The sequence below is a fragment of the Ranitomeya imitator genome, chromosome 3, assembly GCF_032444005.1.
Source record: "Ranitomeya imitator isolate aRanImi1 chromosome 3, aRanImi1.pri, whole genome shotgun sequence".
Lineage (NCBI taxonomy): Eukaryota > Metazoa > Chordata > Amphibia > Anura > Dendrobatidae > Ranitomeya > Ranitomeya imitator.
The window spans coordinates 320,669,473-320,683,175 of record NC_091284.1 but is presented as its reverse complement, the minus strand read 5'-3'; the positions used below and the strand labels follow the sequence as shown (position 1 = coordinate 320,683,175).

Here is a 13,703-nt window from a genome sequence, read left to right as displayed (position 1 = left end):
CAAGGTAATCTCAGAACGGATGGGTACCTGAGCTGACTGCCTAGTGTGAACACTTACCTATGGCTAATAACATGGTAAAGCCTGCTTTTATAGGAAGCTCAGAACCAACTGTGTTTGGATGTAATTAAAATCACAGCATGGTGAAGGGCGGGGCGTTCAAGTCAGAAAAAATAGTACATAGTAAATATAGGAAAACTGACAACAGCAATCTAGTCTGAACTGGTGCATAACCAAAAAAGTCATATAGCAAATAGATCAATGGCTGCACTCAAAATTTACTGTGCTAAAGCAAGGAAATGTGCGATACATGAAATGTGAATAGCATAATGGCTTGTGAAATTTATGAAAAAACACATGAGATTCTTAGCACAAGATTTGGCCAAAAGTTGTGCTAAGAATCTCATGTGTTTTTCATAAATTTCACAAGCCATTATGCTATTCACATTTCATGTATCGCACATTTCCTTGCTTTAGCACAGTAAATTTTAAGTGCAGCCATTGATCTATTTGCTATATGACTTTTTTGGTTATGCACCAGTTCAGACTAGATTGCTGTTCAGTCAGTTTTCCTATATTTACTATGAGTTTCAAGAGGTAGTCACTGGAAATGGTCTTCCAACAATCTTGAAGGAGTTCCCAGAGATGCTTAGCACTTGTTGGCCCTTTTGCCTTCACTCTGCGGTCAGCTCACCCCAAACCATCTTGATTGGGTTCAGGTCTGGTGACTGTGGAGGCCAGGTCATCTGGCGTAGCACCCCATCACTCTCCTTCTAGGTCAAATAGCCTTTACACAGCCTGGAGGTGTATTTGGGGTCATTGTCCTGTTGAAAAATAAATGATGGTCCAACTAAGCGCAAATCGGATGGAATAGCATGCCGCTGCAAGATGCTGTGGTAGCCATGCTAGTTCAATATGCCTTCAATTTTGAATAAATCCCCAACAGTGTCACCAGCAAAGCACCTCTACACCATCACACCTCCTCCTCCATGATTCACGGTGGGAACCAGGCATGTAGAGTCCATCCGTTCACCTTTTCTGTGTCGCACAAAGACACGGTGGTTGGAACCAAAGATCTCAAATTTGGACTCATCAGACCAAAGCACAGATTTCCACTGGTCTAATGTCCATTCCTTGTGTTCCTAGCCCAAACGAGTCTCTTCTGCTTGTTGCCTGTCCTTAGCAGTGGTTTCCTAGCAGCTATTTTACCATGAAGGCCTGCTGCACAAAGTCTCCTCTTAACAGTTATTGTAGAGATGTGTCTGCTGCTAGAACTCTGTGTGGCATTGACCTGGTCTCTAATCTGAGTTGCTGTTAACCTGCGAGTTCTGAGGCTGTTGACTCGGATAAACTTATCCTCAGAAGCAGAGGTGACTCTTGGTCTTCCTTTCCTGGGGCGGTCCTTATGTGAGCCAGTTTCTTTGTAGCGCTTGATGGTTCTTGCAACTGCACTTGGGGACACTTTCAAAGTTTTCCCAATTTTTCGATCTGACTGACCTTCATTTCTTAAAGTAATGATGGCCACTCATTTTTCTTTACTTAGCTGCTTTTTTTCTTGCCATAATACATATTCTAACAGTCTATTCAGTAGGACTATCAGCTTTATATCCACCAGACTTCTGCTCAGCACAACTGATGGTCCCAACCCCATTTATAAGACAAGAAATCCCACTTATTAAACCTGACAGGGCACACGTGTGAAGTGAAAACAATTTCCGGTAACTACCTCTTGAAGCTCATCAAGAAAATGCCAAGAGTGTGCAAAGCAGTCTTCAAAGCAAAAGGTGGCTACTTTGAAGAACCTAGAATATAAGACATATTTTCAGCTGTTTCACACTTTTTTGTTAAGTATATAATTCCACATGTGTTAATTCATAGTTTTGATGCTTTCAGTGTGAATTTACAATTTTCATAGTCACGAAAATACAGAAAAATCTTTAAATAAGGTGTCAAAACTTTTGGTCTGTACTGTGTGTGTGTGTGTGTGTGTGTGTGTGATATATATATATATATATATATATATATATATATATCTATATCTATATCTATATCTATATCTATATCTATATCTATATCTACATCTATATCTATATATATATATATATACACATTATTTATTGTTATAGCGCCATTTATTCCATGGTGCTTTACATGTAAGAAGGGGTATACATGATAAAAACTAGTACAATAATCTTAAACAATGCAAGTCATAACTGGTACAGGAGGAGAGAGGACCCTGCCCGCGAAGGCTCACAATCTACAAGGGATGGGTGAGAATACAGTAGGCGAGGGTAGAGCTGGTCATGCAGCGGTTTGGTCGATCGGTGGTTACTGCAGGTTATAGGCTTGCCGGAAGAGGTAGGTCTTCAGGTTCTTTTTGAAGGTTTCGATGGTAGGTGAGAGTCTGATATGTTGGGGTAGAGGGTTCCAGAGTAGGGGTGATACACGAAAGAAATCTTGTATACGATTGTGGGAAGAAAATATAAGAGGGCAGTAGAGAAGGAGGTCTTGTGAGGATCGGAGGTTGCGTGTAGGTAAGTATCAGGAGACGAGGTCACAGAAGATGTATGGAGGAGACAGGTTGTGGATGGCTTTGTACATCATGGTTAGGGTTTTGTACTGGAGTCTCTGGGCAATGGGGAGACAGTGAAGGGATTGACAGAGAGGAGAAGCTGGGGAACAGCGGGAGGACAGGTGGATTAGTCAGGAAGCAGAGTTTAGAATAGATTGGAGGGGTGCGAGAGTGTTAGAGGGGAGGCCACAGAGCAGGAGGTTGCAGTAGTCATGGCGAGAGATGATGAAGGCATGGACTAGGGTTTTTGCAGATTCTTGGTTGAGGAATGAACGGATTCGTGAAATATTTTTGAGTTGAAGTCGGCAGGAAGTGGAAAGGGCTTGGATATGTGGTTTGAGGAGAGATCAGCATCAAGGATTACCTCGAGGCAGCGAGCTTGTGGGACTGGGGAGAGTGGGCAGCCATTTATTGTAATGGATAGATTCGTTGGGGGGGTCACGTGAGATGGGGGAAAAATGATGTATTCTGTTTTCTCCATGTTAAGTTTCAGAAATCTAGCGGAGAAGAAGGATGAAATAGTGGACAGACATTGAGGGATTCTGGTTAGTAGGGAGGTGATTGTTGTGAATTCTGCTCTTGGGTTCCCTCCAGTGGTTGTAGGTGGGAATGCAGTTGTCTCTGAGTCACAGACCTGGCCAGGTGTATCGGATGATTACAATTCTGACTCGGATATTTAAGTGGGCAGGATCCTTTAGCCCTTGCCAGTAGTCAATGTTCCTTGTGAAGTGTTGGATCACTTTCTGGCTTCTCCTACTCGCTGCCAATTTCAGCAAAGATAAGTGTTTGGTTTTTGTTTCTGTGGCACACTGCCGGTGTGCTTGTTTCAGTTTTATTCCTGCTCTGATTGTAGGATTCACTGGAGTTGCAGATTTACGTTCCTACATCTTTCAGTAAGATGTAGGAAGTTTTTGTATATTCTGCTGTGGATGTTTTGAAGGGTTTTTATACTGACCGCACAGAACTCTGTCCTATCCTGTCCTATCTAGCTAGAGTGGCCTCCTGTGCTAATCCTGTTTTTCTGCCTGTGTATGTGTTTTCCTCTCCGACTCACCGCCAATATTTGTGGGGGGCTGTCTATCCTTTGGGGATTTTCTCTGAGGCAAGATAGTATTCCTATTTCCATCTTTAGGGGTATTTAGTTCTCCGGCTGTGACAAGGTGTCTAGGTGTGTTAGGTACACTCCACGGCTACTTCTAGTTGCGGTGATAAGTTCAGGATTGCGGTCAGTACAGTGGCCACTTTCTCCAGTGAATGTTCTCATGCAGCTCCTAGGTCACCGGATCATAACAGTACTACTGGCCATCAATGAGTTAAATGCATCTCAGAAGCAGGGAAGGAAGCTCTTGAGCCATTTTTTTTTCTTCAGTCTGTTTTGTCTTCTCCTCCCTCTTTATCTCTGGGTGGCTGAGGAGCCTGGTGCAAGCATGAATGTTCAGGAATTAGCTTCTGGTGTAGACCAGCTTGCTGCTAGGGTGCAAGGTATTTCTGATTATATTGTTCAAACTCCTGCTTTAGAACCGAAGATTCCTACTCCTGATTTGTTTTCTGGTGACAGGTCTAAATTTTTGAGTTTTAAAAACTGTAAACTGTTTTTTGACCTGAGACCTCGATCCTCTGGTGATTCCATTCAGCAGGTAAAGATCGTAATCTCCCTGCTGCGTGGCGACCCGCAGGATTGGGCGTTTTCCCTGGAATCTGGGAATCCGGCTTTGCTTAATATTGACTCCTTTTTTCAGGCTTTGGGATTATTATATGATGAACCTAATTCTGTGGATCAAGCTGAGAAAACCTTGTTGGCCCTGTCTCAGGGTCAAGAGGCGGCAGAATTGTATTGTCAGAAATTCAGAAAATGGTCTGTGTTGACTAAATGGAATAATGATGTTTTGGCGGCAATTTTCAGAAGGGGGCTTTCTTAATCCGTTAAAGATGTTATGGTGGGGGGCGTGGCTATGTAGTGAAGGAGAGTGGACGCACTGTGAGAGAGCTCCCAAATCCTTTTTAATATCCTGCACCAAGACCCCTGTATACGGTGATATACTCACCACCGCTGGACCCCCTTGACCTCAGGCGACTTTCCGGGACCCTGTCGGGGGATCGCTGTGACCGGGGAGCCGCGGAGATTGAAGATCTCAGGACGGACCTGCGGCTGGGAAGTGGCCATCTTGGGCAGAGCACGCTTTGCTGGAAGAGATGCGGTGCTACTCTGAGTCAGGACGGGACCCCACTCTGATCCCCAGGCGGTTGCCAACGCCTGCGGTAGGTGCTATAGGTTTGTGGTGCACCGGGTGAGTGAGAGACTGGGACGGAAGCGGTGCCTGTGTGGAGCGTCTGTCACCCTCAGAGCGCGCGCTTCGGCAGTTGAAGACGCGGCGCCATCTTAACATCTCTGCAGCGCTGTAGAAGTGGGGGAGCGAGCACATATCCTGGACACACTGGGAGGACGCGCGGTGTGTGCCCTGGAAAATTGGGCCCTGCGCTCCTCATATCTAAGACACTCCACTTGTCGGTGCCATTACTCCTGAGGGCTCTGAATCCCTCTTTTGGCTGCTGACACTGCAGGCACGGTGAACCTTCCCTGGTGCACAGCACCCTAGTGGAGCTTTGAGATTGTCCCATTTATAACTTTTCAGTTCGCTGCGGACGCCACCCTGTGATAGCTCTGCTGGGCTTATATATATATATATATTGTGACTCTGACCTTGCTAGTCATGCAGCGCACTAAGGGCTCAGGGGCAGCTGACAAACTGAAGGAATTTGCCAGAATTGATCCCTCTGATAACACACGTAATCTTAGAAATAACTCCTCTCAAGTGCAACGCAAAAATCGTCCCTCTGATGGTACTGAGGGAGGCGAACAGGAGGAACTGACGCTTAAACAAGCGTCGGACCAGTTAATGCAAGCTATTTCCCTAACCAGAACATCTCTCACCGAAAAGATAGAGGATGTACACACTGAGGTGGGGCGCCTCCGTCAAGACATGCAGACTATGAAGGGACGCATTACAGAAGTGGAGACGAGGGTATCACATGTAGAAGATACCATCACACCCATGGAGGCCAAGTTGACAAAAGTAGCTGGCTCTATAAATGCCTGGAAACAAAAGGCAGATGACCTAGAAAACAGATTACGCCGGAATAATATCCGTATTATTGGACTGCCGGAGCGCTCAGAGGGTCAACAACCTGAGGTATTCCTAGAGGGGTGGCTCAAATCTTCTTTGGGAGATGAATTTTCATCGACGTTTGCTGTGGAAAGAGCCCATCGAGTACCCACAAAACCTCTTCCTCCCGGGGCCCCACCTAGACCTTTTCTGGCACGGATCCTCAATTGCAAGGATAGAGATACTATTTTACGGCTGGCGCGACAGAAAAGCCCCATTAAATTCGATAATGCTGTCATCTCGATCTTCCCGGATTTTTCTGTGGAACTTCAAAAGCAAAGGGCCAGATTTATGGAGATCAAGAGGCAACTCAGGGACAGAAATATCATCTATTCAATGATCTTCCCGGCCCGGCTCCGTGTTGTCTATAAGGGTTCTTCTGTGTTCTTCACGGATCCAGCGGAGGTGACCGAATGGTTACGATCTCATGGGGAGTCTTGAGTAAAGGAATCCTGAATATGTCTAGTCAAGTAGAATTCTTTGGATTACTAAATAAGGAGCTCTCTCTGGAGAAGTCCAGTTACCAACTATACCGGACGCTGAATCCAGCGGGGGTATCCCCTTACCTCTTTAACAATGGGAGCACAGAACGTTGCTCCTATACTGTTTGGTTCTTGTTCAATTTTTCTTCTTTTATTGGTTTTCTCTGTTATTTAAGTAGCAACTGCCGCCGACAATGCTCTTGCTTCCTATGTACCACCCTTGACCTTTGCCTGAGTAATAGCATGTATCATATTTGGATAAGTAAACATGGGGTCTGAAATAGTATGCATGACATGGAATGTACGAGGTATTAAATCCCCCCGAAAGAAAATTAAGGTTTTTTCACAAATCAGGCACCACCACCCCCATATAATAGCCCTAGTAGAGACTCATCTGACCAGAGATACAGCCTGATGTGTACAGAAGCCGTGGGTACAATGGTACATACATGCTTTCCATACCAGTTACTCGAGAGGAGTTTCATTGTTAATACATAGAGATGTTAGATGGGAAGCTAAGGAGGCTCGAAGGGACCCCGATGGCCGATTTGTTTTTGTGCATGCACTAATTAATTCTAGCGAATATGTGATTTTATGTGTCTATAACCCTCCCCCAGCTAGCATGTCAATTCTCCGGATGGCAATGAGCTTTGCTCTAAATTATCCGGACGCACAAGTCATTTGTATGGGAGACTTTAACTTAGTAATGGATAATAGCCTTGATAAATTGAGATTGGACGACGGGAGATCCGGGGAGCCCCCCTCTTCGGCCCCGACCCAGTTGGCATCATTTATAGAGGGTAGTGGATGCCTTGATCTATGGCGGATACGTCACCCTGGAGTGCGGGGGTATACCTGTCACTGATCTACTAGACAATCTCTATCCCGCATAGATTACATATTCGGTTCTAGTGGGCTGGCAACGTGGGTGGATAGTGTGGAACACGGTAATAGGGGGATATCGGACCATAGCCCGATTATACTTAAACTCAAATTTGGACAACCAAGGAGTGGCATGGTCTGGAAGCTGAACCCCTTTTGGCTAAAACTAATGGATAATAACGACAGAACAGAGGATCAGTTAAATTGTTTCATATCGTCTCACCCAGAGCCCCAGAACACTAATTTATTCTGGGATACCCTCAAAGCATACTTGAGGGGATGTTTGTCCTCCACGATTACATACATAAAAAGGGTGACCTTGAGGGAGGATGATGGGGTGGAACAGAGACTGAAAGATGCGGAGGCCGCATACATAGCTAGCCAAACTAATGGCAATAGAATTGAATGGTTGACCTCACAGAGATTGTACACTCAGCACATGGACACCAAATCTAAACGTAAGCTGTTCTTCGCACGTCAGTCATACTTTGAATTGGGAAATCAAACCGGTAAATTTCTAGCCTATCTGGTACGTCAGCATAATACATCTAATACAGTATTGCAGATTCGTGCGCCAGACGGCTCATTAGTGTCCACGACAGAAGAAATACTTCAATGTTTTTATGACTACTATGAATTATATAGCTCCAAAAGTGGCCTCGGCGTTTCACAATGTCTGGATTATTTATCAGATGTAATATTCCCCACATTGAATCCCACTCAGCGAGAACTTATGGATGCTGCATTCACATTGGAAGAGGTAGAATATGCCATAATGGACATGTCCTCTGGGAAAGCTCCTGGGCCGGACGGGTTTCCTGTTGAGCTATACAAGAGATATCGGGGTATACTAGCGCCACTCCTACTGAAAGTGTTCCAGGGCATATGGGAGGGAGGATGTATGCCTGACACTTTTTATGAGGCAAATATTGTTATACTTAAAAAAGAGGGGAAGGACCTTCTGGAATGTGGCTCCTATCGGCCCATATCGTTAGTTAATGTAGATTATAAAATCTTCACTAAAATTCTGGCCATTAGACTGAATTACATCATATTGGACCTTATTCATCCAGATCAGACTGGCTTTATGCCTGGTAAAAATACTTCCATTAACATTAGGCGAGTTCAATCCATAATTCAATATAGTTCTTTGGTGTCAGATAACAATTGGGCAGTAGCATCCCTGGATGCGGCCAAGGCCTTCGATTCTCTTGAATGGCCCTTCCTGTCAGCATGCCTACAGAGATATGGCTTTGGAGATAAATTTCTAAGGTGGATCAGTGTATTATATATGAAACCTAAGGCGCGCATAATTATAAATAATTCCATCTCTAAGTCCCTCTCATTGTCTAGGGGAACCCGTCAGGGATGCCCCCTCTCGCCGGCTCTCTTTGCTCTCGCAATAGAGGCACTGGCAATACGTATGAGATCCTCCCCGGATATCAGGGGCATAGACATAGCGGGTCGGGTGGATACCATCGGCTTATATGCCGACGATATGGTAATATTCATGGACAAGGCAAAGGAAACACTGCCCAAAGTGATTGCTATTATAGACGTCTTTAGTAAATACTCTGGCCTGTATATAAACTGGGACAAATCTGCTCTATTGCCTCTCTCTTGTGCCCCCATGCTAAATCTTGAAACTCTGTCCTCACTGCCGGTTGTATCCAATTTTAAGTATTTAGGTATCTATATGTCCCAAAGTAGCAATTATGATCTACAACTTAATATTTATCCATTGTTAGAACTAGTCAAATCCAAATTTGCATCATGGAGCAAACTCCCACTATCTGTTGCGGGCCGTATCAACCTAATTAAAATGATTCTGCTTCCTAAACTTAGTTATTGTTTTCAACATAGCGCAGTACCAGTACCTAAGTCCCTCTTTACTAATTTAAACTCCCAAATAACTTCTTTTGTATGGGGAAAATCTAGGCCCAAACTTAAACTTTCTGTTTTACAGAGACCTAAGCAGGGGGGTGGAGCGGCGTTACCGGATTTTTTTCTATATTATCTGGCCGGGCAGGCTAAGACATTGGTCACGTGGATGCCTGGTGGTCATCTTCCTAATTCTGAACATCATCTGCTTCATTCTGCTCGGGTGGAATGTCCATTGAGTTTTCTAGAATCGGAGAGAATGACCACCCCTCATCCGCTGCCCATGCTTCGACTGGCAAGATTAATCTGGAGACAAATAAAAAAAGTTGTTGGATATACAGATATTATAGCTGAAATGCCCCTTTGGGAAAATAACTACTTTCCAATGCTGCTAAATCACCCGTCCACCGCTTTCTGGGTGATGCATGGTGTTACCTCGGTAGGGGATCTGCATGACCGGGGGACCTTTGTGTCCTTTGAACAGTTGCAGACTAAACATGATATTCCGAGATCCCAATTTTTTCGTTTTTTACAATTAAGGTCAGCTTTCCAGTCATATGTGAGGGGGGTGGCTACAGGCCGCACAATCTCGTCTCTGCCTCTAATAGGAATCCTCAAATCCCAGGGACCCCAGGGCCTCATTTCTTCTTTATATACCTACATGCTATCAGTGGGTGCGGAATCGGTTATAAGACTCATCAGGGGGAAATGGGAGAGACTCATCTCTGACGCACAGGAAGAAGAATGGGAGGAAATTTTAGAGTCCCCGATGAAGGTATCCCCGTCGGTTAATAACAGAATGACACAATTGTATATAATATACCAATCATATCTAACTCCCGTGCGGCTTTTTAAGATGGGTCGACTTCACTCTGCGGAATGTCTGCGCTGTCACCTGCCAGATGCAGACTTTATTCACATGATGTGGAGCTGTCCAATCATTCTTCAATATTGGAAAGAGGTAACCTCATTACTTTCCTCCATAGTATTGGCCCCTGTTCCTCTTGAGCCATTAATTTGTCTATTTGGGGTATGGGATGAGGAGACTTGGGGTCATCACATTGCAATTTTCTTACGGGAGTCACTTTTTATGGCAAGGAAGGTGGTGGCAATGCGGTGGATGGGGGGTTCGTGTCCCTCCCTCAGAGCCTGGATTGAGTTAGTAAATTCGATTATCCCGTACGAACGTACACTGTATCAAAATAGAGGATGCCCAGGTAAATTTGAGAAGATTTGGAGCGGCTGGAACTCCTCTCACCTAACTTTATAAACTAGCGGTTATTTGCTCTAGTGCAAAGTGTCAAATCTCTCTAGATATCATGCAGAAGAGGGTGTAGGTTTATTGTTAGGCGGCAGAAAGGTAGTTAGTAGGATACAGTTGTAGTTATGATTTAATAACTGTAAATTTTCATGACTCCACGTTAGATATGTACGGTTTGAATGGAGTAAAGGATATGTTAAACGCACATTGTGATATTCAGTTATGTATACAATGTATGTACTCCATATTGAATGTAATACTAAGGAGTATAAATTTGTATATTGTGTTGTTGTTTTCTCAACATTATGGTTAATAAACGAATTTAAAAAAAAAAAAAAGATGTTATGGTGGGGTTTCCCACGCCTTCCGGTCTGAGTGATTCTATGTCTCTGGCCATTCAGATTGACCGACGCCTGCGGGAGCGCAGAACTGTGCACGCTGTGGCGTTATCCTCAGAGCAAATTTCTGAGCCTATGCAATATGATAGAATTCTGTCTAGAACGGAACGACAAAGTTTCAGACGTCAAAATAGGTTGTGTTATTATTGTGGCGACGCTTCTCATGTCATTTCTGTCTGCCCTAAACGGACAAAGAGGATCACCAGTTCAATTACCATCAGTACTGTACAACCTAAATTTCTGTTATCTGTGTCCTTGATCTGCTCATTGTCATCATTTTCTGTCATGGCGTTTGTGGATTCAGGCGCTGCCTTGAATTTAATGGATTTTGAGTTTGCCAAGCGTTGTGGTTTTCCCTTGCAGCCTTTGCAGAACCCTATTCCTTTAAGGGGCATTGATGCTACACCCTTGGCTAAAAATAAGCCCCAGTTTTGGACACAGGTGACCATGCGCATGGCACCAGCCCATCAGGAAGATTGTCGATTTCTGGTGTTGCATAACTTGCATGATGCTATCGTGCTGGGTTTTCCATGGTTGCAGGTACATAATCCTGTGTTGGACTGGAAGTCCATGTCTGTGACTAGTTGGGGTTGTCAGGGGGTTCATAATGATGTTCCCTTGATGTCAATCTCCTCTTCTTCACCTTCTGAAATTCCAGAGTTTTTGTCTGATTTTCAGGATGTATTCGATGAGCCAAAGTCCAGTTTCCTTCCACCGCACAGGGACTGCGATTGTGCTATTAACTTGATTCCAGGCTGTAAGTTTCCTAAGGGTCGACTTTTTAATCTATCTGTGCCTGAACATACCGCCATGCGGAGCTATATTAAGGAGTCTTTGGAGAAAGGGCATATTCGGCCATCATCTTCACTGTTGGGAGCGGGGTTCTTTTTTGTTGCTAAAAAACATTGTTCCTTGAGACCCTGTATAGATTATCGCCTCCTGAATAAAATCACGGTCAAGTTTCAATACCCTTTACCTTTGCTTTCCGATTTGTTTGCTAGGATAAAGGGAGCTAGTTGGTTTACGAAGATTGACCTTCGGGGGGCATATACAGGTCCTTCTCAAAAAATTAGCATATAGTGTTAAATTTCATTATTTACCATAATGTAATGATTACAATTAAACTTTCATATATTATAGATTCATTATCCACCAACTGAAATTTGTCAGGTCTTTTATTGTTTTAATACTGATGATTTTGGCATACAACTCCTGATAACCCAAAAAACCTGTCTCAATAAATTAGCATATCAAGAAAAGATTCTCTAAACGACCTATTACCCTAATCTTCTGAATCAACTACCGTATTTTCCGCTTTGTAAGACGCACTTTATTTCCCCCAAATTTGGGGGGGAAATGTGGGTGCGTCTAACAAAGCGGATATACCGCTTACCATTACAGGCTGGGAGGAGGGGGTGTCCGCCGCCGCTACCGCCTGCCGCCGCTGTCGTCCGCCGCCACTGCCGGGGTTGTCCGCTGCTGCCCCGGGTGATGCTGAAGGCTCCGGTGCTGCGGGGGGCTCTGGCGACATATTGTGAAAGACCAGAGCCCCCCGGCAGTTCTTCCATGCGTTCCAGTATGACTAATTCCGGGAAAATGGCCGCCGGAATCTCGGGAGATGAGATTTCAGCGCTGAGATCTCATCTCTCGAGATTCCGGCGGCCATTTTCCCGGAGTTAGTTCCAGTATGACTGACTCCGGGAAAATGGCCGCCGGAATCTCGGGAGATGAGATTTCAGCGCTGAGATCTCATCTCTCGAGATTCCGGCGGCCATTTTCCCGGAATTAGTCATACTGGAACGCATGGAAGAACTGCCGGGGGGCTCTGGTCTTTCACAAAATGTCGCCAGAGCCCCCCGCAGCACCGGAGACAGCCCTACAGCACAGGAGCCCCCTGCAGACCCCTCATCCCAGCCTGCAGCAAAGGAGCCCCCTGCAGACCCCTCATCCCAGCCTGCAGCAAAGGAGCCCCCTGCAGACCCCTCATCCCAGCCTGCAGCACAGGAGCCCCCCTGCAGCACAGGAGCCCCCTGCAGACCCCCTCATCCCAGCCTGCAGCAATGCTCCACTCCTGCCTCCGGCAACGAGCCTGGGACCCTGATCCACCACAACCACAACCCCCGGTAAGTAATAAGACGCATGGATTATAAGACGCCCCACCAATTTATTAAAAAATAGTTTTTTCCTATTTTTCTCCTCAAAATTTGGGGTGCGTCTTATAATCCGGAGCGTCTTACAAAGCGAAAAATACGGTAATTAACTCTAAACACATGCAAAAGATACCTGAGGCTTTTATAAACTCCCTGCCTGGTTCATTACTCAAAACCCCCATCGTGGGTAAGACTAGCGACCTGACAGATGTCAAGAAGGCCATCATTGACACCCTCAAGCAAGAGGGTAAGACCCAGAAAGAAATTTCTCAACAAATAGGCTGTTCCCAGAGTGCTGTATCAAGGCACCTCAATGGTAAGTCTGTTGGAAGGAAACAATGTGGCAGAAAACGCTGTACAATGAGAAGAGGAGACCGGACCCTGAGGAAGATTGTGGAGAAGGACCGATTCCAGACCTGAGGAAGCAGTGGACTGAGTCTGGTGTGGAAACATCCAGAGCCACCGTGCACAGGCGTGTGCAGGAAATGGGCTACAGGTGCCGAAATGGGCTACAGAGAAGCAGCACTGGACTGTTGCTAAGTGGTCCCAAGTACTTTTTTCTGATGAAAGCAAATTTTGCATGTCATTCGGAAATCAAGGTGCCAGAGTCTGGAGGAAGACTGGGGAGAAGGAAATGCCAAAATGCCTGAAGTCCAGTGTCAAGTACCCACAGTCAGTGATGGTGTGGGGTGCCATGTCAGCTGCTGGTGTTGGTCCACTGTGTTTCATCAAGGGCAGGGTCAATGCAGCTAGCTATCAGGAGATTTTGGAGCACTTCATGCTTCCATCGGCTGAAATGCTTTATGGAGATGAAGATTTCATTTTTCAGCACGACCTGGCACCTGCTCACAGTGCCAAAACCACTGGTAAATGGTTTACTGACCATGGTATTACTGTGCTCAATTGGCCTGCCAAC

At 45.2% G+C, this 13,703-nt stretch overlaps 1 protein-coding gene across 4 annotated transcripts in view; it reads right to left on the bottom strand.

The window, feature by feature from the left end:
• XKR8 (XK related 8) overlaps positions 1-13,703 on the bottom strand; it is a 194,992-nt gene that overhangs the window by 78,719 nt on the left and 102,570 nt on the right. The window lies entirely within an intron of this gene.